The sequence below is a fragment of the Equus przewalskii genome, chromosome X (assembly GCF_037783145.1).
Source record: "Equus przewalskii isolate Varuska chromosome X, EquPr2, whole genome shotgun sequence".
Lineage (NCBI taxonomy): Eukaryota > Metazoa > Chordata > Mammalia > Perissodactyla > Equidae > Equus > Equus przewalskii.
This window is the reverse complement of record NC_091863.1, coordinates 78,286,420-78,310,634: the sequence shown is the minus strand read 5'-3', so window position 1 is coordinate 78,310,634 and position 24,215 is coordinate 78,286,420. Positions and strand designations below refer to the sequence as shown.

The window sequence follows — 24,215 nt, the reverse complement described above, 5'->3', positions numbered from 1 at the left end:
GCATTAAATCCCTCCAATTAGAGTAGGAAAAATGATCATTTTCCAAATTTGACTTATTACTACTTTTTGGTGTGAACATACCCTAAAATCTCTACACTGCCATGAAGGGAACAAGGAACACAGACTGAAACTTCTTATTACTTGACATGGGATAGGAAGCATCAAGGATAGCTGGAGAAGGAAGAGAATTCCTTATAGATTTCTGCACAATTTTCTTCTTACCATGTAACCTATTTATTCATCAATTTTAGAAAATTCTCAAGATTATGAATGGCAAATAGTTAGGCTCAACATTCTAGGTTTAAAGAATTAAGAAAGAAAAGATTGTTTTGATGAGTGTATCAAAATACAATATTTCTAATCTGATCTTTGCCTCAGAAGGGAAAAATACAGCTACTGCTGTTTCTTGAAGATTCTTCTGTGTTTGAGTCCTTCTGAGAAAGTATTCTATATTTCTGATTCCATTAATAATACATTTGAGAAGCTTTATCTAAGTTTTATGTTCCTATAGTTTTACCACTATCCTTACTCCAACTGTGGGTGATGTTGAAGGCATTGGTGATGAGTTGCCATGTTAAAAACTGTAATCAAGCTACAGTGGAATGATTACAATCACTGACAAGGTCAGGAGACACCGGTGCTTAAAGTGGAAAGGGGTGCAGATCATTACAGCTCCCTTCAGTCACATTCATGCATATGAACAGTAGTACCATCATCATGGTCTTTTGCAAACGCAAAGTGTAATATTCCACAACTCTATTAATTTCCCTCTGATATTATTAGTCAAAAATATACTCTCACAAAAGGGCTCATATCTCTAAGATCAAGTTCAACGTGGTTTGGTGTTAATACTGATGTTTCTTCCATCAAATCAATGGACGACTTTTAACATCTGGCTGATTTAACTTGAATTATCATCAGGTAATAATAAGTACAAAGAGCAATGTCTGTTTATAAACAACTAAAACATGAACAATCACTCATAATAAAGGAAAATGATATTTCAAGTCTGAATTGTGCCTTGCTTTCCCTAAGCAAGAGAAGGTGAGGCACTAAAAAAATGCCCTTGAACCTCTTATTTTAAAGCATTCTTCCAGAGTTATTTGAGTTTAAAGGACTTAATCATAAGAACTACTGACAAACAATGGACAGGACTGAAGAAATTACTTTGCAATCAGAAAAGTGGTGGTTGGGCTGTAAAACAAAGGGTGACATTTTAATATTTTTGGTGTTCACTGCTTTAGTTCATTTCTTACTGATTGTACCCAGAATGGACATGGTAGTCCTTCTGGTTCAAGCTCAACATAAAGTCATTCCGAATTTTCAGAAAAATAATAGGAGCATTACAATAGTCATCATGCAATTCATATTCCAGGCAATTTGCTTTCTCATCTTGCCTAGACACCCTGCACCGGCTTCTATTACCTTTCTGTTTCAGGTCTTGCTGTTCCTATTATGGAAGCTGGTGCATGTCTAACTTTTTCATTTGGCATGGACCCCAATACATAAACACATTTGCCCCATCTACACAAGATTGGTGCAGATTTTGCTCAAGGCAAATGGAAACCCAGAGGGAAACTAGTCAACTTGTCAAAATATATATATATTTTTCCCTCAATGTGTAAATAAAGTTTATCTAAATAGGTTTTGAGGCACAGAAACAAAAAAACAGGACTGTCTTCCTTCATCAAATTGCCTATGCTCCCTATCCCTAGTTGCGACCTTTATAAATCAGGGGGTTTGAAGACAAGAAAGTGAAAAAGGGAGGAACAGAGGGGAAGGATTAAAAGAGAAAAGAAGAGGCCCATTTATGCTTCTCTCTGCATCTATATACCTTCTATATATTGTGGTAAACATAAGAAATGATAATATTTGTATGGCACCCCGGGGCAAATACATGAGGTTGCTCATGTACTAAGGCAGCCGGCTCAAGAGCACTGGCCACCCCGAGGGCTAATATATCTCAACGCAGTGAGGGAAAAATTGGGGGATTCTCTGCTCTAGATCTCCGAATTCTATAGGAGACAGAAGAAAACCACCACAGAATCAAAATATAACTGAAATGCTGATCTGTTTTGTGGGGATCCAAAACAAATATAAATTTAGTTTAATGGATGCCAGATATGGTTATTTAGACAAAATCACATGAAAAAACTTAGAATAGACATGAAACCAAAAATCCTGAGCTTAATAAAGATGTGAAGCTGCTTTTTTTCCAAGGTTTTGAAATAATACCCATGATATAAAAAATAGTTGAATAGAATCCACATTTTTCTAACTCAACAGGACCGTTTGGTCAGCCACTGCAATAGACACTCTATACATGTCTCCTTTAATCCTCACAACTGAGAGACTGATGTAGAGGGGTTATGGTGATGGAGGATGTAAGCATCATTTAAGGGAAGAACTGAAATTTCAACCCAGATTTCTCTTACTCCAAACATCATGTTCTTTCTACTAAAGCTGTGGTTTACAATCTTTTGGTTTTAAATCAAAACATCGCTTTCTTTTCACAGTCTTACACAAAAACTCAATTGATAAAACAGACATAAATGGAGCTGCTCTGTGTGAGCATGTGTGTAGGGGGATGGGGCTGGAGGGGGATAAGTTCCCACCTTGTCAGTAACCTCTGATGCTTTTGAGGGAAATCCCTAGGGCACCCTAGAGCACACTTTGAGAAGCAATTGCATTGAGTCATGAAACCATAAAATTCACATCTACTTACATGTTAATTTCCAGTAAAAACAGGACTTAAAACACAAACATATGTATCTCTGTGACATCACATCATGCCTCACGTTTCTTGTTTCATTTGTGTACTTGTTTTATCTCCATTACCAGGTCTTTAAGGGAAGAGGGAAGAAGGATAGGAGTCTAATCAAAAGGAGGACAATGATAAATAAAACTAAGTATACAGTCAACAGCCATATATTAAAGGTAGGTTTCACTAAGGGTAGAATATTCTTTACCATCATCCCTTCCTGTCTCACCACAAGTATGTCTAAGGGAGGGAGATGTTAATGATGTGGATCAATTTCCTTCTATGGATTCTTCAAGTAAAACATTTCTCAGCAACAAAACCAAGCCTGCCTTCCCACGACTTGGGGCACTACTTATGTTCATACACAACATGTTATCTTGAAAATAGTCCCTTGAACAAACAGCTTTTATGGTTTCTAAATTTAGACAAACTGAATGACACGTTTAAGTATTCCTCTACATTCTCCAACACCTTTTCAGTCCAATTCTATTTTTTCCCCTATAAGTTCAAATGCAAAAGAAGAAATCAGCCCCCATAGTAGACAAAGATATGTATCGCAGAGACTGCTAGGCAGGCAAAAAGATAACGTCAGGTAAACTGATAGACCCTCAGCTTTAACTGTCTCAGACAAATACTGTGACCCCTTTTAAAAGTATATTATCAGCACTCTTGACAAACAGCTATCAATGCTTGCTAATTTCTGATTTCAGTGTAACTCAGCAGTGCAGATTTTCCACAATATTATATTTTGCTGTGACGAACTTGCCTCATACCTTAATGTACCTAAAGAAAATACACTGTCAAATATTTTACTTTCATTTTTATGGATACATACAATACTCCTGGCAAAGCCATTCAAGTAAGTGAGGATATAAAATTTGTTCAAGTTAGGCTTGTATCTATCTACCTTCATTGCTTCCTGAAAGCAGCCATACAAAATGGTAAAGCCTCACCCTATCCCGCCTCCATGCTCCTATGTTTCACACTTGATCACAGAACATAAAGACAATCTTTCCAAATTGTATGCACCAACATATAGTTAGTCTAGCCGAATCTCTACTGATTTAGAGTGACAGGAAGTCATGAAAGAATATAATAAAACAGGAAGAAAATGAGATGGGACAATAAAAGTTGAAAGAAGCAGCACGATGACAAAAAAAACATTGAAATCACAGATTTCAAACCACGTTATATAAAAGACACAATTAACGTGCTATCCTTACATGAAGATGACTATACTAATCCAATATCAATCAGTATAACAGTAAAGCTTGATTATTTCTGCCAGCAATGAGGACGGATTTATGATGCATCATGCCCGTTATTACTTAGTGTCTACTTGTGACCACTGGCATAGAGCACCAAAACAGCTGGCTGAAATTAAAGTTTAGTGTCTGGGAACAGAAAACTAACTAGGTCAAACAAGTATCAGACTAACAGCGTTGGGCTCATCATTATCTCAGTTAATGGCAACTCTATTTTTAACAATTGCTTTAAGTCAAAAGCCTTGGGACTTTTCCTTGATACCTCTCATATCTCACACATCCATTCTATCATTTTAGTAAAATTCTATCCATTCTCCCTTCAAAAGATTAGAAAGAACTATTAGAAGTTATGGTTTTTATTGAGCAAAAATGGTCAAATATTGGCAATTTCATATGGTTCAAATCAATATATCCAGGTATTTAACTACGTTCCACAATCTCTACTAACAAGACCCTGGTCTAAGCTACCATTATCTCTTGCCTGGATTATTGCCATCATCCCCCATCTGTTCTCCTTGCTTCCAACCTGCCACACTTATTTAACACAGTAGTCAAAGTGATGTTGTCGATATCTAAGTCAGAGCATGTCTTTCCTCTGCTCAAAACCTTTCAATGGCTTCTCATCTTTCTTTAAATAAAAGCTCAGGTCCCTATCATGACCTACAAAGCCCCACATTGTTTGGGTGTACAAATCTGTCTCTTCCTCATGACTTTTCTGACCTTAGCTTCTATTACTCTCCCCCTCATGTAGTCTGCTCAGGGAGGCTGGACTCACCACTTTTCCTAGAACACACAAGGCATATTCTTGCCTCAGAGCCTTTGCACTTGCTCTTCCTTCTGCCTGGAATGCTCTTTCTTCCTAAGTTTGCATGACTTATTTCCTTTAGATCCTCATTTAGAAGTCACCATGTCAACGAAGCTTTCCTGGCTACTCTATCTTAAATACCAATGTGCCTCCAACTTCCTCTTCCTTTCTTTTTCTCATGGTATTTATCACTTTCTTACACACTTAGCAATTTTTTAACATTTTGTTTGTCTATTTTTCATTACTAGTATGTAAACACCAGGAAAGTAGAAATTTTTATCTGTTCTGTGTACTGTGGTTTCCCCAGAGCCTAGAACAGTGTCGAGCACCTCAGTAGGCACTCAATAACTTTTTGCTGAATGAAGGAATGAATGAATGAGTCTTAAAAATAAAGCTGATCAGTCAGTTAATTCATCCTTCTTTCTATTCTAGTCTTTGAATCCCATTCATACTGATTCTTTGGTGGCAACTTTGTCCCTTTGCAAATTCAAACTGAGGAAATCTCATTTGTCTCATGAGTTGTGAAGGGTTACTCTTGGAGGGGACCATGTAAGGCAGTATGTTGAGGAGTTCTCTGAATGTCTCTCTGGCATTCTTTAGGAATAGAACACCAGCTCTAACCTTTTCTTTTCTTTTCCTTTCTTTTGCCTTTTTCACTCCAAGAAGGTCATGATTTCTTATCTAGAAGCTTTCTCGTTACATCAAGATTAGAACTGGCAGAGAAGAAATAAATAGGTTTGTGAATTTACATGCCTCGGGTCCTAAAACTGCTTCCTGGGTTTCCTCACCCACCTGGCTCTCTCTCTCAAGGACTCAAAGAGATCCTTCACAAGAGGAGATGAAATCTTAGAGAGATTATCCACCATTTTGCATAATTGATACTTAATGCTGTCATCTATGAAAATGGTTGAAAACTGACCAGAATCTAAACATAGAACTTCCCTGGTAGACATAAGAAAAGGTGCTGGGAAACATTCTAGCAGCTACAAGGAGCTTCAGAGAAATATTGTTCTCGAAATGTTACTTATAAAGCATTTTCTATAGCAACACTTGTAAAACAAACCAGTTGAAAAGTGTACCTGTAGTTCCTTTAGGTTCTTCTATGACAACGTTACTGTGCTGCTAAGCCCATGCAGCACCAGGAAGCATTACATTTGGCAGGGGCTTCATTATTATTTAAGCCTTGAGGATGCATCAATGAAAATTGGGTCTAAAAAGAGTAAAATGGAGCAAGCCACTGATAAAAGAAAACGTTGAATAAAAATCTGCTAGAAGAGGCTTTTTTAACACATAAGACCTGTAGGTGGTACAGAAGCAAAGGGAAAATGGAGTGTAGCAGCAAACCAAAGTGGCAGGGTTTGAGGATTAGAGTAGCATTGCGCTTCAAATACACGGGACCTTAATAAGCATAGCGTGGAAAGACTTCTGACCCGGAAGTGAGTCAAGGTCAGCCTGTAAGACCAGAGCAGGTTAAACAGCAATGAAGTACTGCTTCATTTAATTAGGAAGGTATGTGATTTAGGCCTAGGTCATTCTAATTCTTGCCAACCTTGCCTCAGTCTTTTTTTTTTTTTTTTTCTTTTTTTTTTTTTTATAAAGTTTTTTTGTTGTTGTTGTTGTTGTTGTTGTTTTTTTTTAAGATTTTATTTTTTCCTTTTTCTCCCCAAAGCCCCCGGTACATAGTTGTATATTCTTAGTTGTGGGTTCTTCTAGTTGTGGTATGTGGGACGCTGCCTCAGCGTGGTCTGATGAGCAGTGCCATGTCCGCGCCCAGGATTCGAACCAACGAAACACTGGGCCGCCTGCAGCGCAGTGCGAGAACTTAACCACTCGGCCACGGGGCCAGCCCCGCCTCAGTCTTTTTTTCATCATTGCTAATATGCATGTCTAATTAGTGTTTAGACGGTAGTGACACCGTTTCAAAATGATTCCTCTTCATATCAAAAACCTATTGAAAAGTAGAGGACAATATTATCGCTGAGACCCACTGGGCTATGTTTGGAGACTCTCCACGATCTGCTTTTCAAGCCCCCTGGGGCACATACTACCCTAGTGCCAGGGCTCTGAATGGCAGGAGTAAAAATACTGGGTAAAAACAACCAATCTCTAAACAAGGCTGAGTCATGCCAGTCTAGTCCTGGGTAATGTGTCCTTAGACCCACAGTCAGTATATGCTACAGAAATTTATACAACCAATGCTTGTTTTGCTTTCTGTTCACCCTAAATCTGAAATCTATACAAGCTTAGTAAATATTAAGGAAAAAGAAAACCTTTACATAGCTTCAAAATCTCAGGCAAAATCTATTGCTTATAAATCATGTTTAATTATAGTCTGCTCCCAATCAACTGACCATTCAGTTCTCATAAAAGATTATTATCAGTCCTTCATAAAAGGAATTCCCTTCATGATAAAGGGCAAGACTGTTTCAGACTAAGGGCAAAGCTGGTTTGCCACATAAGACAGAAGAATTAAACCTGAAAGGCAGGCGAGCACTCCCAGTTTTTACACAAATGCTCTTTTCACTTCTTTTTCTCTCTGCTTTGACTACTTCTATCTTACAGGCATGAACTTCTAACTTCCCATGGCAAAGGGTCTGTAACTGGCAAGATCATTTTGGCGATCCAGTGCTGCCTTTTTCTTCATGTCCGCCCCCTCACAGTGAGGCCCTGCTCAAAAACCTTCTTTATACATATAGTAAAAGCTTCTTCCTTAGGCGCTCAAGATTCTGAGGAGGCTGGCCTCAGTGGACATTTCCAGTCCTATCTTATACTATTTCATTCACAATTCATTATCTGTCCAATAATCCAACCAAATATAGCAATCCACTTCTCCTTACTTGTATGATCTTGCCACTTCTCAGCCTTCGTGAACTGTTCCTTTGGTATGGAAAGTCATTATCTCTATTCCTTCTTTGGCTACATGGCTGAAAGTCAGTTTTTTTGAGGTAGAGGATAAAGTTCCAAAGCAAGTGTTTATGTAACACAGGGCCTTCCATGAAGCTATGATGACAAATAGAAAAATACCTATGGGGTAATGGATTTGTGACTAAGGCCCTCCAAAAAACAAGGCAGTATCATAGCCATCCAGATAGAAGGAGATTAGAGAGCGTATGGGCATGTGGACGGGGTGAAAGTGGTAAACTGACTGCAAGGGAAGTGGAGAAAGGGATACTGTTCCAGGGTGCCTGGCCTTGACTCTTTTTCCCCTCCAGAATGAGCCTATGGTCTTGGTAATGCTGACTTTGGTTCAGGGATGAGGAAAGCCCAGTGTTTGTAAACATCCCATTAAATGAGAATGCACAGATTGAAGAAATACTTTCTGAATGGTAATGAGAGGTGTGTGGGAAAAACAGCAGTGGCACATGAACTTTCAGATCTAGTGACAGCTTACAGTAAGGGACAGCAATACCCCATCCCTTTATGTAACTCTGGGAGCCAAAGAGAGCTATGCTGAATTCTGCTCTATGTACTTCTACCCTCACTTCCTGCGACATTGGTGCATCCTTGCCTAACTAAACAGGGAACTTTTTCTAACGTGAGAAAGAGAGAGAAGGGGAGGGAGAGAGGAGGGGGAGAGGCAGCAGTGGGGCCGGGTGTATTGCTAGTCTGTACCTGATCAGAAATGCCTTCACTGACATTTGGCTAGAACAGTGTAAACTAATTACACAAGGTTTCTTGAAGCTTCTTTTTTTATATACTTTCTATTCAACCTTGTTCAATTTATTTTACAGATGAACCTTTCTGGGGCCAGACAACAACTTGAAAATGCCACTGGGCATGGGGTTGTCAAAAGCAGCTCCAGGTGAGAAAAACCCTACCCAGCACAACTGGCTGGCTCGCCCTAGCAACAGCTCCCTGCCTGCTTGCCTCTCATTCTTTGGCTATTTTCTCAGCCTGGGATCTCTTAGCTCCTGCTCTTGGCTATGGCATTAGACGCTGCCTCAGCTCAGCTTAGCAGAAACGATGCCGACTGACTTTGGATGTTCTCCTCCCTGAGTCTTGGACTCTGTCGAATCTGATGCCCTCCCACTTTCTCTATACTCATTTTCCCCTCTGGCCAGTCCTCTAGTTGCTCTGCTATCAAGGTGCGTTTCAGCCACATTGTACTGCTATTTCTCCTTGGAAGTGTACACTACTTAAAAGCAAATACAAAATAAAAATAATGATAGCTCCTTTCTGATAATGAAACAACAAAACACACTAATCAATACATTAAAAAATACAATCCTGCTCTGTTGGTAGCAAAAGACTCACTTTACAATGTTGCAATGACGATAGCAGCACATGGAATGTAATTTCTGAAAAGATAGCTTCATGTCAGTGTTTGTATGCAACAGCATCCTTTATTAAAAAGGAAACTGCTATCATAAACACAAATCATAGTGACAGCAGGAATCGTGCTATCAACAAACCCATCAAAACGGAATCAAACATCATGAGATGAACACCATCACGGAGATACGTACAAGTGTTTTTCCCATATGGGAGTCTCTGCAACTTCAATCTGAAACTACAGAATGAGGGCACTGTTTCTAGCAATATATCTATCTGGGCTTTTCTCAGTGTTATTCTGTTCTCAGTAATGGTTCACAGAGGACTCCATGCTGCACCATGAGGGTCTTGCATGATCACAGCTTCGTTGCTGTCCCACGTTTTTAATATTGCCATTATAAATATTCAAGTTCAGGCCCTGTGATTTATTTTCAGATGAACTAATTCTATTGTTCAACACCTTTAGAATGTTTTAAGTAACTCACACATCAAATAACATGCTTACAAATTGAAAATGCTTGGACAGTGTTTATGGTACGTTGGTGTACGTGTTACGGTACGTTGGTGTACGTGGATCGCGTGTTCTGAAAGCAACAGATTTGTTACTAACTAGCAATAATCAGGCTTGCATTCATGCGTAGCTGTCTAACGTTCTGAAGTCCTAGGTATAATAGCATCCATATTGCTTATTTATGTAGTAGCTGAAAGTATTCTATTCTTTCCTATATTCAACACCAAGGGTATTACCAATGCATTTTTTTTTTTTTTTGAGGAAGATTAGCCTTGAGCTAACATCCGTGCCCAACTTCTTCTATTTTATATGTGGGATGCCTCCCCCAGCATGGCTTGATAAGCGGTGCATAGGTCCGCGCCCAGGATCCTAACCCACCAACTGCAGGTCGCCAAAGCAGAGCACGCCAACTGAACTACTATGCCTTGGGGCCAGCCCCTACACGAAGGCATTTTTGAAAGTAATTCTATTTGATTTTTTTCTCCTCCTGAACATTTCAATGAGGATTTCCTATTATGAGGAAGCTTTGCTAATAAAGTCTGCAAGCATTTAAGGTATGGTGCATAACTAAATTTTAACAATTTTGTGCTGTGCTCATTTCACCTTGCCTTGTGCATACAAGAATAAATAGCTAGGCCACCTTTTCCCAAGGTGTAAACCATGCTTGAGATGTTAAAAGGTATTAAACACACAGACATACCATGGCCGAATAAGTTGGAAAGTATTTTCTACCACAGCTCCTCTTAGAGATTTACAATAAAAGTGGCATATTAAATCAGGAGAAATTCTGCAGGAAATAGACTTGTTGCTCTTTCTTTAATCCAGGACATCTGCAACTTAACTCGCCACAGACAATCCCCCTGACTACCCTCTCTTACCTTTTCTTTACTTTTTCTTTTCAAAACTTATTTTAACATTCTGTGGAACAATATTCTGTAGAACACAGTTTGGGAGCACTAAACTCAATAAATAAATAATGTTTCCCATGCATAATTTAACATAATTTCAATATCTCAAAACAACAAAATCTCACAACTTTCTTTCTTGAAAATGCTAGTTTATCAAGACTGGTAAGAAACATTTTCTCAATAGAAGGGGACTAAGAAACAGAGGACAACGTTGGGAATTTACAACCCTCTCTGTATATCTTACAATATATGCAAGCTGCAGTTGGGTATCTCCTATTGGTAACAACAACAACAAAAAATGATCAAGCTTTCCAGTGTCTGGATGGAGTTGAAAAGCAAAAGCAATTGGGAAACACAGCATTATCCATCGGATGCTAAACCAAATTATCTCTCTTTACTGGTCAAAGACTCTAAGTAACCAAAATTCAAACCAGTAAGGGCATAAACCTTTTATCTATACAAAGTAAAAAAAATACAAGTGACACGCAAATCTGAAAACCAAAAGTTGTCAAGTACTAAGAGTGTCAAGAGCGCCAAAACATAATTGAATTGAGATCTTAATTAAGCAAGTCTTTCTCACATCGTTTGATTATGCAAGGTATAGGGGACGGCTAGCTGTATGAGTCAGCATGCATCTCCCCACACTCATTTTAATAGCGGGTCTCATGGGGAGAATATGCATCAGAAATCAGAGCTGGACCTAAGAGATATACTCAGAAATCAGAAGGGATAATCTCAGAAAGAGAGATTTGTTTTTCTCTCACTCAGTTTTACTGACTCCACAGAAGATAAGTAAACTGAGTTTGCAGTACTTTCATAAAAGTTGAATAAGCGTCTAAAATATTGACTGGGGCTCTATTGATCTCAATGAATTAGACGAGCAAATATAATGGTACTCAAAGGGCCAACTTACTGTGAGATAAGGAACTTGCGCGAGAATGTAAATCAGCTGTCTCTACATGGGGGACAGGTAATTCACAACTGACAATGGTCAAGTCACTCAGCCCTCGGTAACGAATTTCTCAGAAAAATTTCAGCATCTTGTTCCTACAAATCTCTGGGTTTGAAATTTTGTTTAAGACTTAAAAACACTTCAGCAAAAACTTTAAAGTACCCTTAATTTTGCTAATATACTCTGTGCTTATTCCCTGAAAATTAATTAACCATTTAAGACTGAGTCAGCGGTGGGGAGTAAGTTATAAAGAACGAGCTGGTAGTCCTTCACGGGTCTCAGAACCCTGCTCCAAGTTGTTTTGAATACTTTGCTTTTTTTGGCTCTTATTATAAAACATTTCTTTTCATGATAAAACTTAGAATATAATGCACTTACGGTATCATATGTAACAAATATATATATATATATTTTTTTTTTTTTGAGGAAGATTAACCCTGAGCTAACTACTGCCAATTCTCCTCTTTTTGCTGAGGAAGACTGGCCCTGAGCTAACATCCATGCCCATCTTCCTCTACTTTATATGTGGGATGCCTACCACAGCATGGCTTTTGCCAAGTGGTGCCATGTCCGCACCCGGGATCGGAACCAGCAAACCCCGGGCCGCTGACAAGCGGAACGTGCAAACTTAACCACTGCGCCACGGGGCCGGCCCCAAGTAACAAATATTTTATTTAAATGTTTAAGCTCTTCATAGAAAGCATGACTCATGTCTAATTGTATAAATATCCTAGTCCTCTGAATATCCTGAGGTCATCAAATATTTTATGCATTAAATTTATACAAAAGCTACTTATCCAATTACTTCAATTTTCACAATTGTTAGAAATAAACATAGAGTAATTCTTCTGGCTTGTTTTTAAAAATAAGCTAATTACAAGTTACTAGTATAGTTAGTCACTTTGCACTTGGTGGAGTACAGGAGTTATGTCGTCGTAAAGTTGGAAAGTCTCACTGGATTGTCCTCTCTCTCTATATGTAACTACATATAGTTACTATAGGTATGTATTTCAGTATCAGTAGTATACATTCCATATCAAAAAAAGAACCTGTTATTTCTTCTTGGCACTGCCAACAAAAGATGTGAGCATGACATCTTTAATTTATTCTCAGAATAGGCCTGGGGACAGTCTAATTTCCTAAGACTTGCAGGACAAGGTGTCTTATTCATGTCCCTAAGTATCAATCTCTATTACTCACTTGACAGCCTTTTTCTTCAAAAATCCAAATGACAAGATATCCAACTAACATAAATCTTAGTAGCATTTTCTGGAATATGACCATTTGCCAACCAGAAAACGAATCAAGATGCCATTCAAACCTTTTCACTGTTAGTCATTATTAACCACAATCTTTTACCAAATTTGAACGGGTACTTCAGTATTGAACCCATCTATTATTCTATATCCTATGAGCCATTAACAACCCTAAGAAGCTATAGCACCACATATACAATATAGAGTTACGTACTCTGGGAAGAACAACGTATAAGTTATTCCATGAATTACTATAGGGAAATTCTGTCATTTTTTAAGTCCTTCGGGTATCAGAAAGCCTCCCAAACAAATTTATATGCACATTCCTAACAATAGCAAAATATGTTATCTCTGCAAACAGCATAGAATTGCAAATTACCTATTCAACATTAATCCAACGTTTGTCAGTCTTACAACACACAATTGGGAATAGAATTCTTGTTACATCACTTATATCTATAATCATGCTTTCTTGTTATATTACCAAGCTAGTTCTCGAGCTTCTATTGTTCTAAAATGAAAAGGTGCAATAAACAAACCTCAACTAGTATTTGAGCAAAAAGAAAATTGTCATGGCTTTTTCAATTGAGGTACAATTTAGTCTTGATATTTGATTTTGAATGCATTTTAAATGTATGACATATAGGATAAATTAACTATAAATGGCATTTATTATGCAGCTTTGAGGAAAGTATCTTAATTGAAATTTCAAGAGTCTGTTGACTTTCGTCCCTATAGTTATATCATCTCCAATCTATACGCATAACTCTTCATTCTCTAATTGAAATACAAAAATATTTTGCTTTAGAGTAACATTTGGCACTTCTTTTATAAAATCCATTCTGAACACTGTTGTCAGGCTGTTTAAATGACAAGAGCACTGGACTAACTCCATGTCAGGTGTCTGAGGTTCAAGATCTTGTTTTGCCATCAACAAATGGCATGACCTTGGGCAAATCACCCAAACCTCACAGTATGTCAAAAATAAGTAGGGTTGTACTCAGTGCTATTTAAAGTCCATGAAATTCAAATCTATGACTTAGATCTTCCTAAAGTATTTCTCCATCAATGCCGTTTTATAAGATAAAGTTCAAGCTATGTAGTCTGCAACACAGGATCCTCTGACTTTTCCTTCTAGCATTTTCCACCAGCACTCTCCAAAATAGAACACTTTATCCAGATAGGTTGATGGTAACTTTCACTGGGAACTTCATCATATTTAAGCCTGAACTGTTATGTTTTCATCTGTATCCCATGTCACCTCAAAATATAACGGTATTAGTTATACTAATATCAACATTGCTATTAGCAATGCTAATGATAATTCAAGGCCCTCAGCATAATTGAGTTTAAGCTCTTGTCAGTAATAGCAATTATTACTATTGCTATTTCTAGGGCACTATGTGCCACATCTGTGCTAGGCCCTTTACACCTCTGTCTCATTTAGTCGTCACAGCTAGCTCTTGTTATTTTCTCTCTTATAGCTCCTTTCCTATTCTACCTCAACAATGTGGTGAACAGCTCAAGGGAGGTAGGCCAGCAAACTAACCTTCTTCCTAGTTTGTGTGAGAGGCACAAACCCAGAAAGAGGGACGAAAAGAACTGAGAGTTCCTGGACAGAAATGTGAAAATAGCATACACCGAATTTGTAATTTCAAAGATTGTTTAATAATAAATTCTATATCCTGGGTTGCCTAATGATGAATTTCCATGCTTCTGACTTATTCACATGAGTTTTGCAAACATGATTTTCAAAATATTACTTAATTTTCATTTTCTTTTAAATGTAACTTAGAGAAGCTATGTTGTCTTTCTCACATAATCAATTCACCTCCACATTGATAAAAATAAGGAAAGCATAACCAAGACGCTGCTGACTTTCCCTTGTTATTACTCAGTACAGTATCAACAGCGTCAGAGATCATGTTCAATCTACGTGTCTATTTTAGCCATTTCAAAAAATCTTCATTTATATCATGTTCACTATTGATTCAAAATTTAAGACTTACTAAATTCCAAATACCTAGCATCAGGGTATGAGGATAAAATTAATTGAGTTAAGGCAACACAACCAGAAAGAGTCAAGAAATCCAGCTTTAGTTATAATCGCAGCAACATGCCTTAAGCCCACAAAATCATAAGCAGAAGTATGCATAGGATTTACCACTTGCTCTTGACCTGAGCCAACTATGGCCGTGCAAATGTGTTCTATTTCTGTTTGTCCAGAAGACTGACTGATAAACATGTCAATTCTCACATCAAACTCAATCTCTCAGTATCTCCATATTTTGAAGGGTGCCACTGTAGTATACAAATGAACAGATTTTCCCAAAGTCATGAAATTCAGAAGAGAGTCAGAAACAAGTCTTAGTCTTCACAATAAAACCTCTAACACACTCCATACCATAGTTCGTAAGGTGGAAAGAAAATAGAAGTAACAGCAATAGTAATGCTTATCTGGAGGGAAAGTCACTCCAAAAGTAATCTTTGGCACCTGTCCATTTATCAAAATCACTAGAACTGTAGCAATTTTCACTTGTTCTCTGCTTTAGTCCAACAACACAGAAAAAAAGAATCCATGCACAACAAATCATGGAAATCAACGGGCAGAGTAGTTTGGGGAATTGTCTAGGATACTTTCCCTCACTAGCTCGTGTTTGCCACCAGTGCTATTTTCATGAATAAATATCTCCAGGAAAATTGACAAAAACATATTACTGATAGGTGGTTAGAGCCCCTGTTTCGATATAAATCTACATTATTCAAGAAAGAAAATAGTATGTCAGGGAAACCTCCTTGCTTTCACTCTCTATTGCTATTGTTACATTGTTTTTCACTCTTAAAACAAGCCACTGTGCAGGATCACGAATCTGATAGAAGCTGCTAAATGCAGGTCTCAAGTTGGACATGCTCTTTAAGAAAATTATTTCCCAACAGGCCATCTTATAGTTCTGTTTTCTCTTATGATTTGTTGCTTATGTAATTTCTATATGTCAGAGTTGGGTAGCTCATGGTGCTAATGAGGCCAAGGTCATGAGCCCGATTCCTGTATGAGCCAGTTAGCTTCATAAAAAGAAAAAACAAAAAGTTTCTGTGCCAGGACCTATAACTACAGCCAGCCAGGGGACAGATTCATGTCTTCGGTAAAAAGAAGAATCAGAGAAGGTATAGATGGGGTTGTAAAGACGCCCCAAAGCACATGTCCTAATAGCAGCGAGTAAAGAGTTTCTTTTCATATTTAAATCTTACAATGTTCACATAAACATTGGGGAATTATGTTGTAAAACCACAATCATGCCAATTACACACTGGAAACATTTTCAGATTAAATCAACAACACATGCTTACATGTGCGAGAATTTTAAAGGTCTCAGAGGGAAAACAAGTAATACATATGATAGCTATTATATGGTCCGGAGATATATGTACATAGGATGATGTTTAATATGGATACTTACAAAATCTTATACCTAAATAAGAACATAAAGCTGACAACTTCAAGCATACATAAATCAATACTTAAAGATAATGGTGTTTCAGCAAGTGATCAGGTCTGCCTACAGCACAGGACTAATAAAGGAGAAAAAGGACAATTCCTATAAGGCCTAGCGTGTTTGGAGCCACTCTATTTTTCTTTGGCAAAGGGACAGTTAAGTGCAGCTAGCCATGCTTTGGGAAGATTTATCTCACAACAGTATATGAAATGGACTGGATGGAGGGAGAGTCAGGGGATACTGGTTTAGACTACATACTATTGCAGTAGTCCTGGCAAGAGGTAATGAGAACTTGTACTAAGGTAACAAGAGAGAGTGACTAGATGGATACAAATCTATTGTAGAAGTAGAAATTATAACACATATCAGTTTAGCAAGCAGCTTAATGCAGTGAATAAGAACCTGGATTTAGAGCCAGACTGCATGGGTTTGAATCCTAGCTCTTCCACTTACAAATTTTTTGACCTAAGGAAGCTACCTAATTTCTCTGTATATGGTTGTTCCAACTGTAAAATGAGAATCATAACAACTCTAAATTCATAGAATAGTTCTGAGGATGAAATATTAAGTACTTGGCATAGGGCCCAGCACATGGTAAATGCTAAATATATGTCAAAAACTATTATTATTATTAAATGGATGTGGGAGGCAAGGGAGAGAAAAGAGTCAAGAACACCACTAGTGATTGAACCTACATAACTAAGGAGCGTGATGGTAATCTTTTAAGAAAGGTTCCAGAGGGAGGTGAACAAGTTTAGTATTAATTATACTGAGTTTGGGGGTGTGGGGATATAGAAGATTAGGTCTGGTGTGTGGAAAAGCAAGCAAATACAGAGAGATATAAACCTAGTTAAAGCATTGATTGAAGTTCTGAGACTGAAGAAGACTGCTAAGGTAAGGTGAGAAAAGAAAGGAAGAGAGGGACAGTATAAAAGCAGACGAAGTGTTTCATATCCAGAGGCAACATCCACCACACTAATGGAGTAAATAAAATAAAAATATAATGTCATGTACTTGGAACTGCATAAATGTTAGTGGAAACTTTCCTAAATTATATAAACTACTCTCAATTTTATAATTCAATTTTATGATCTAAATATTTTCTAGAAAATAATATAATGATGATAATGTATAGCAAATAGTTTCAAGGTTCAATAGAATATGATATATATAAATTGTTAAGTACTATTGATTTTTTTTCTTGTGGTTGCTCTACATTCCTGTAATTATCCATGTGAAATAAATAAGAATAACTAGTCTGTCTTCTGTAACTAATATGCACAGATGCAACCTGAATAACTCAAAGAAAACATAATTTCTTGAAAAAACTCTACGAACTCTATAGAAATAATCTCTATCTTCAGATTCCAATAAAAAGGTTACAAAATGTTATTGAATGCAGACATAAGTCACCTCTTCTTTCTGAGTCGCAGTTTCCTCATCCATAAGTTAAGATCAATGGACTAGAACATTTCTAAATTACTTTCCCTTCCTAATAAATACAGACTGAATCTTTATAAAAATTTTTCTTGGATAGTCTGGCACTGGGTAGTGAAAGAAGACAGGAGGCGGGTCTGGTCACCATCAGACAATCTATGGGTCAAAGTCAGGGGCAGTCTGTGACTTGAGTGGTGAGGTCCAGGGTAGACAGCAAGGGCTGGTGCATGACAAGATCAACTGTGAGCCAACCCAGGATAAGGAGGCAAGGTATCCATTCAGGTATGAGTGACTGGTGGACTACAGATTGGACCCAGCCAATGAATTCTGCTAAATAGCTGCCTTCAAGCTGTGTTTATAGGATCACCTTTGTATATAGAAGCTGGAATACCATTTGGTCTCAGATGCAAAAATTGTACCTTCGATACTTTTAACATGGTATTATCATAAAAGGAACAATGTGGCTTTGGAAATTCAATTATTATCCATCACAGTAGTCACTCTGAACTGTACTCACTATTTGTGTACAAATTAGGAACAAACTAAAAAAGACAAGAATCAAGAAAATGTGAAAACAAGACTATTAAAAGAATGTTGTTTTTCCCTAGAGTGTAATTAAGTCCAACTGCTTAAATTACAACAAAGAAACAAACACCTAAAATAATGCAAACATAGCGATTCTATAAAAATAATCAAATATTTATAAAACGTACATTTTCAAAATTTAGTTGTTCTATCTACTTTGAAAGCCTAGCTCTTTCAATGTCTAGATCTCTAGTTGTGATATACACAGAGTAATAACAATAAAGAAATGTCAACAAGAGAGAGCAAAAATAAAAATTATAAGACCTGAGCATGAGTGAAAATAAAAAGTTGAGAGATGTTGGGTAGGATACAGAAGTACTGGAATTTATAGCAACATTATACAATCTCTAAGAGTACAAGATTTGTTGGCCTAAGTCATTTGCAGGTGCACACTTTTTTTTTTTTATTGCGGTAACATTGCTTTATAACATTATATAAATTTCAGGTGTACATCATTAATATTTCAATTTCTGTGTAGACTACATCATTTTCACCACCCAAAGACTAATTACCATCCATCACTGTACCCATATGCCCTTTTACTCCTTTCATCCTCCTCCCTTCCCTCTTCCCCTCTGGTAACCACCAATCTAATCTCTGTATCTATGTGTTTGTTTGTTGTTGTTTTCCTTTTTATCTTCTACATATAAGTGAAATCATATGGTATTTGTCTTTCTCTGGCTGACTTGTTTCGCTTAGCATAATACCTGCAAGGTCCACCCATGTTGTTGCAAATAGCACAATTTCATCCTTTTTTATGGCTGAGTAATATTCCATTGTACATATATTTAACTCTCTTGTAATCACTCAATCTTTAATTTAATTAGGGAATGCTTATCTGACTTGTCACCTCCTTCTTGCTTTAACGCCACTAAAGCTTGAATGGGTAAGTCTGCTACACCACTGCTCAGCCATTGAAACATTCCTTTGTGCTTCTTCTTTCTTTTGCATAAATTTCCAAATGGCTATTATTTGTTTATTAAGTAAGAATTTACATCCTGACTGCTCCAAATGTATTTGAAGTAACATAAAATTTAACATAAGAAAATGAAATATAATGTGAAAATACCATTGTCAAGAATAAAAACAGACACCATTCAGAGGGAGTTCAGACACCATTTACAGGGAACTGAGGGATTAAATGAGCTAATTTTGAAAATCGGGTATTGAGTTTGAATATAAGTTTCCTGACAGCTTAAGAGTGGTGCATGAAACATTTCTTAATGTCCAACTAAAAGAAAACAGACATCTTTCTCAAAAAAAATCTTGCTGGCATTAAACTAAGAAATCCATCATGTGGATCTTTGTATGAGAGGCTCTGAAAACACAGTAGACGATGACTTCAACTACAATTGAGTGAAATCCACTGAAATACTGTACAAATGGATACTTTAAAAATTGCTTCTATAAAGAGCTATTAATAATACAATTAGCAATATTAGTATAGTAGAAATATCAGTAGTGTAAATGTCAGAGGGCTGATTTGAATCCCGTATGTATCAATCGCTAGTCACATAAAATTTGGAAAGTCGCTTGACTGTTTCCTTATCTATAAACCAAAGATAATGACATATGCCTTGCCGGACAACCAGATGGTTAAAGGATCATATGACAATACTGTATATGCAAGTGTTTAAGTGCTATACTAATGGAAGCTATAACTAGTACCATCACAACTATTACCATTGTAAGAGTTAAAAATCGCAGAAAAAATATGGAAATAGACCAGATTTCATAAAAGCCATCAGTAGTACCTTGTCTCTCAGCTCAACAATCCATTTTTCGACCTACGTCAGAACAATCTTTGTAACGAGCCTCAAGTCACTCCCTTGCCTAAATCTTGCCCATCCCCCATTACCTTCAGGATACAGTTAAACCTCGGGCCAGCTTTGTGGGCATGAGACCTGCGCAGCCACAGAGGGCCCATGCTTGGAAGGGTTCTGTGCGTGGTTTAATGTTCTTCCGCAGCGGTCTTGAAATTCTTAATGATTTATGGACAGGGACCCCACATCGTCATCTCGCACTGCTCGCACAAATGATGTAGCTGGTCCTGATCGAACCCCTTGAAATGAGATCCAAAGTCCTTCGAGATACGGCTCACACTTGCGTCTCCAGCTATTCTATGGCTCAGCCATACTAAACAAGCTTTAGCTCCTCAAACGTCCCACGCTCTTTCAATCTTGTCTTTGCTCAGTCTCCTTGCCTTTCTCCCTTTCTATTACAGTAACGAGTGCAAAGCAAATGCATCTCCTTTAAAATCTTCAAATACAGTCTTGCTTCCAGAATCCTGTTGCATTCTGCAGTGGCATTTGAGGCAGGTGAAATTCTGAGCTTTGATAACCCATGAATGGGATGGTATCTAATCATATACTTTTTTTAAAAAAAGCTACTGCCAAATAAAGATAAAAGTGGAGAGGATGAGGTAAAGAACTGGTCCGTTGTTTTTATTGCCCCAACCTCACACTGAGCAGAGTGTTCTGAGCGGCACTGGTCAAAGGACAGGACCTGCCACCACGGTTCTCAGAGCTCCGCCTCTCAGAGATTCTGGTTTAATCGGTCTGGGATGGTGCCCAGGCATCAGTATTTTTTAAAAGTTCCCCAGGTGATTCTAATGTGTATCCAGGGCTGAGAACCACTGAGTTACAAGAACTTTAAGGAGCAATAAGTGAAATGAGATGTAGACGCTCAAGGTGTTGAGGTATAAATAAGCCACCTAATTACCAGAGCAGGACTGCTGGGGAAGCTACTAAATGGACAACGTAAATGAAGACATAGCCCACTGTGTAAAGCAAATCAAACCGGAAAGATTAGAGACATCACAGCATGCATTGTATTTGTGATTTACCTTGAATATTTCTGAGTTTCTGAATGAATGAAACAATGTCCATACACGCTGAAAGGCGAAGAGTATGAAACTACCATTTCAACAGCTGAGAAGATTATAGGCAAATATTACGTAATTATTGGACATGTTATGTTTTAACATCAACTTAGAAAGCAAGATGTCCAAATCCTTGCCAAAGGCTCATATTTTTCCCTCAATAACCCTGTCTTTCACTGATAGTCCACAAATCATTTGAGCAAAAAGTAATATATTCACCTACAAAATAACCATGAGAGCAGCAGCACCCTGAACACAAAATCAGTGTGCTCAGAAAATATCTGGGAAGAATCCTCACTATAAAAACATTAGCTAAGCAAGAAGATGAAATAATAAAGTTGTTACAAGAGAAGGAATGCTGCTCACAATTGACCTGGAGCAAATGACCTGTTAAGTACATGGGGGTGCTAAGTCATTAAGAAGGATAGAAGAGGAGATTAACCAGTTTCAACTGGCTGGCTTTCCAGTGTTACAGGAAAGTGCTCCTAGAGTGAAAGATGTTCTTAAAAAGAGAAAGTGATGGTTTATAAGGAAAGAGCGTGGTGTCATGGGAAGAACACGGGCTTTGAAGTGAGAGCTAGATCTGGGTTCGGGTTCTGCCTTAGTCCCCTACAGACTAACCATGGAATCTTGGGCAAATTGCTTAAACTCTATGAATCTCAGTTTTTCTCGTCTGAAAAAGGGATTAGTTGGTAAAACATTAATGATTGTTGAAGCTGAATGCCAGGTACACAAGGGTTCATGATGTCATTTTCTCTACCTTTGTGTATGCTTACTATTTTCCATAATAAACAAGTAAAAAGTAATATGTATCTTGATGGGTTAGGGTAAAGATTAGAAATAAATGTGAAGAGTTCAATCCCCTGCAGACTCTAAATAAATGAGTCTCCTTTTCCTAAAATAGCGTTCATTCTCTTACCTCTGCACTTTCACCTGTTTCTTACAGGCACGCTGTTCAACTATAACACCATCCCACTATCGCTCCATTGATGCAATCTACAGAAAATTCAACCACGCTCCATTATTGAGGTCTTTGGCATCTCGCTCACAAACTCATTCTCCACAGCAAATCCCCCCTAAAGTTATTCTGCATGACTTTGGCAGCTCTCCTTTCTCTCACTGCCAGACATTGGTACTCTGTCATCACCTGGATGACAAAGAAATGCTTATTCCATCTCTGACATCTTAAACTCAAAATGCCACTCTATCACAGAGTCTCAAGGCTTTCATTCTCATATTTCTCACTTTCCACAATATCCACTCTTCAATCTCACAGAGAATTTTTAATTCCGTATTAACTTTAGGTATGTTATTGGACCACCCAGAAGTGTACTGCTCTTGGCATCTCCAAGTTCAACATCCCATTTTGTGATGATAATCACATACCCATTACATCCTCTCATTCCCAGAACACCTGCCCTTCCCCTGGAGAAATCCTTTTCTCTTGGCCTTCTATTAGTTGACTCCCAGCTTCCCTTCCTTCACTACCCAGTATGGTCTCCTGGTTTATCACTTAAACTCCGTAATCACTAGTGCTGTCAATTGCCTTCTACCTTTCTGCTTCCTTATCTGCCAAGTAACGCTCCAACTCTGGACCAATACTACAAGGATCATCTCCGCTGTTATACTAGGGTGACAGCAAGATAGTGAAAAAAATCACACAACTACAAAGTAGAAACAATACCAATTCATAATCTTCAACCTCAGCCAAGCCCTCTGCATCGTCTATGAGTCCTTTGTGCTTGTATATGTTTAGCATTTCCTCCTATCCTGAATGGCTAATATTCCAAACCCACCATCATTGTAAAGTCCCATAACTAGACTCTCCCAGCCAAAAAGAAACTTTAGTTCTGATTTTAAGTCTTCCTCTCCATAGTCAGGAAGATGTCCATCTTTCTGAAGGTATAATTGACTTTTTTTTTTTTTTTTTTTTTGGTGAGGAAGATTGGCCTGAGCTAACATCTGTTGCCAATCTTCCTCTTTTTGCTTGAGGAAGATTGTCACTGAGCTAACACCTGTGCCAATTTTCCTTTATTTTGTATGTAGGATGCCACCATAGTGTGGCTTGATGAGTGGTGTGTAGGTCCATGCTTGGGATCCAAACCCATGAACCCCAGGCTGCCAAAGCAGAGTGCACAAACTTTACCACTATACCACCGGGCAGGCCCTATAATTGACTTTTTAAACCTCTTTTTACATAGGTCAGATATCAACTTCAAAAGAGGAGACCTTAATTCTATACTCGAAATACCATGTCATCTACACTCTGATTGTGGTTACCTGCATGTTCGTGGTGGCAAATGAAAGCACCAGACACCACAAAGGACAGAACTGCCTTTCACAATCTTATATGGCCTATTGTCATATGATACATCCCAGGTGCAAAAAAAAAAAACTAGAAAAATATACCTAATCTGTAACTAGATGTTAAAATTGGACTCTTCTTTTCTCCCTTCTGACTGACGTGCCAATGTCAGATAAACATTAGATAGAAAAATATCTACAGACAGACTTCTATATGCAGAATCTTCAGAAAGAATTCTTAAAATCACTTTCATGACTTTCATATTCCATCTGTTGGGAGCCCCCTCTCACTACTTCACAAATATAAAAGGGTCAGTAGACTGGAGGAAGAGAGGATTTAGGAAAAGATTATTTGGAGAAGCTGTTGCCATGATGTGAGACACCTGCCAAGGGTGTGTACGCGTATGGAGATGCTATATCCTTCCATTCAAACTTAGTGGAGGGGGCTTCCGTCAGACTATTCGGAACATGAATGTGTTCCCTGAAGCTGGGGGCCACAGAAGAGGGGTACATGATTCATTCCTGAAGAAGCTGAAGTCGCCTGGGTTAGTAGCATAGAGACAGCTGGGCTTCGGTCCCTGCACTCAGTTTTTCAGGGCAAAGACCCGGATGTGTTTTCCATGGACTAGAAGTGAGCCCTGTGGGAGAGAGATGATCGGGAGCCTGTATTCAAGTTCTGTCCAAAAGGAACATCTGAGAGGGTGGGAGTACACAGACAGAGAATCCTTGTCATAACGTCAGTGGCTTGGAGCTCTGAGAAAAATGGGACAAGAGGGAAGTGTCA

General features: G+C 38.1%; 1 protein-coding gene across 7 annotated transcripts in view; it reads right to left on the bottom strand.

The window, feature by feature from the left end:
* Nucleotides 1–24,215, bottom strand: part of DIAPH2 (diaphanous related formin 2) — an 816,328-nt gene that overhangs the window by 238,904 nt on the left and 553,209 nt on the right. The gene's annotated exons all lie outside the window — the stretch shown is intronic.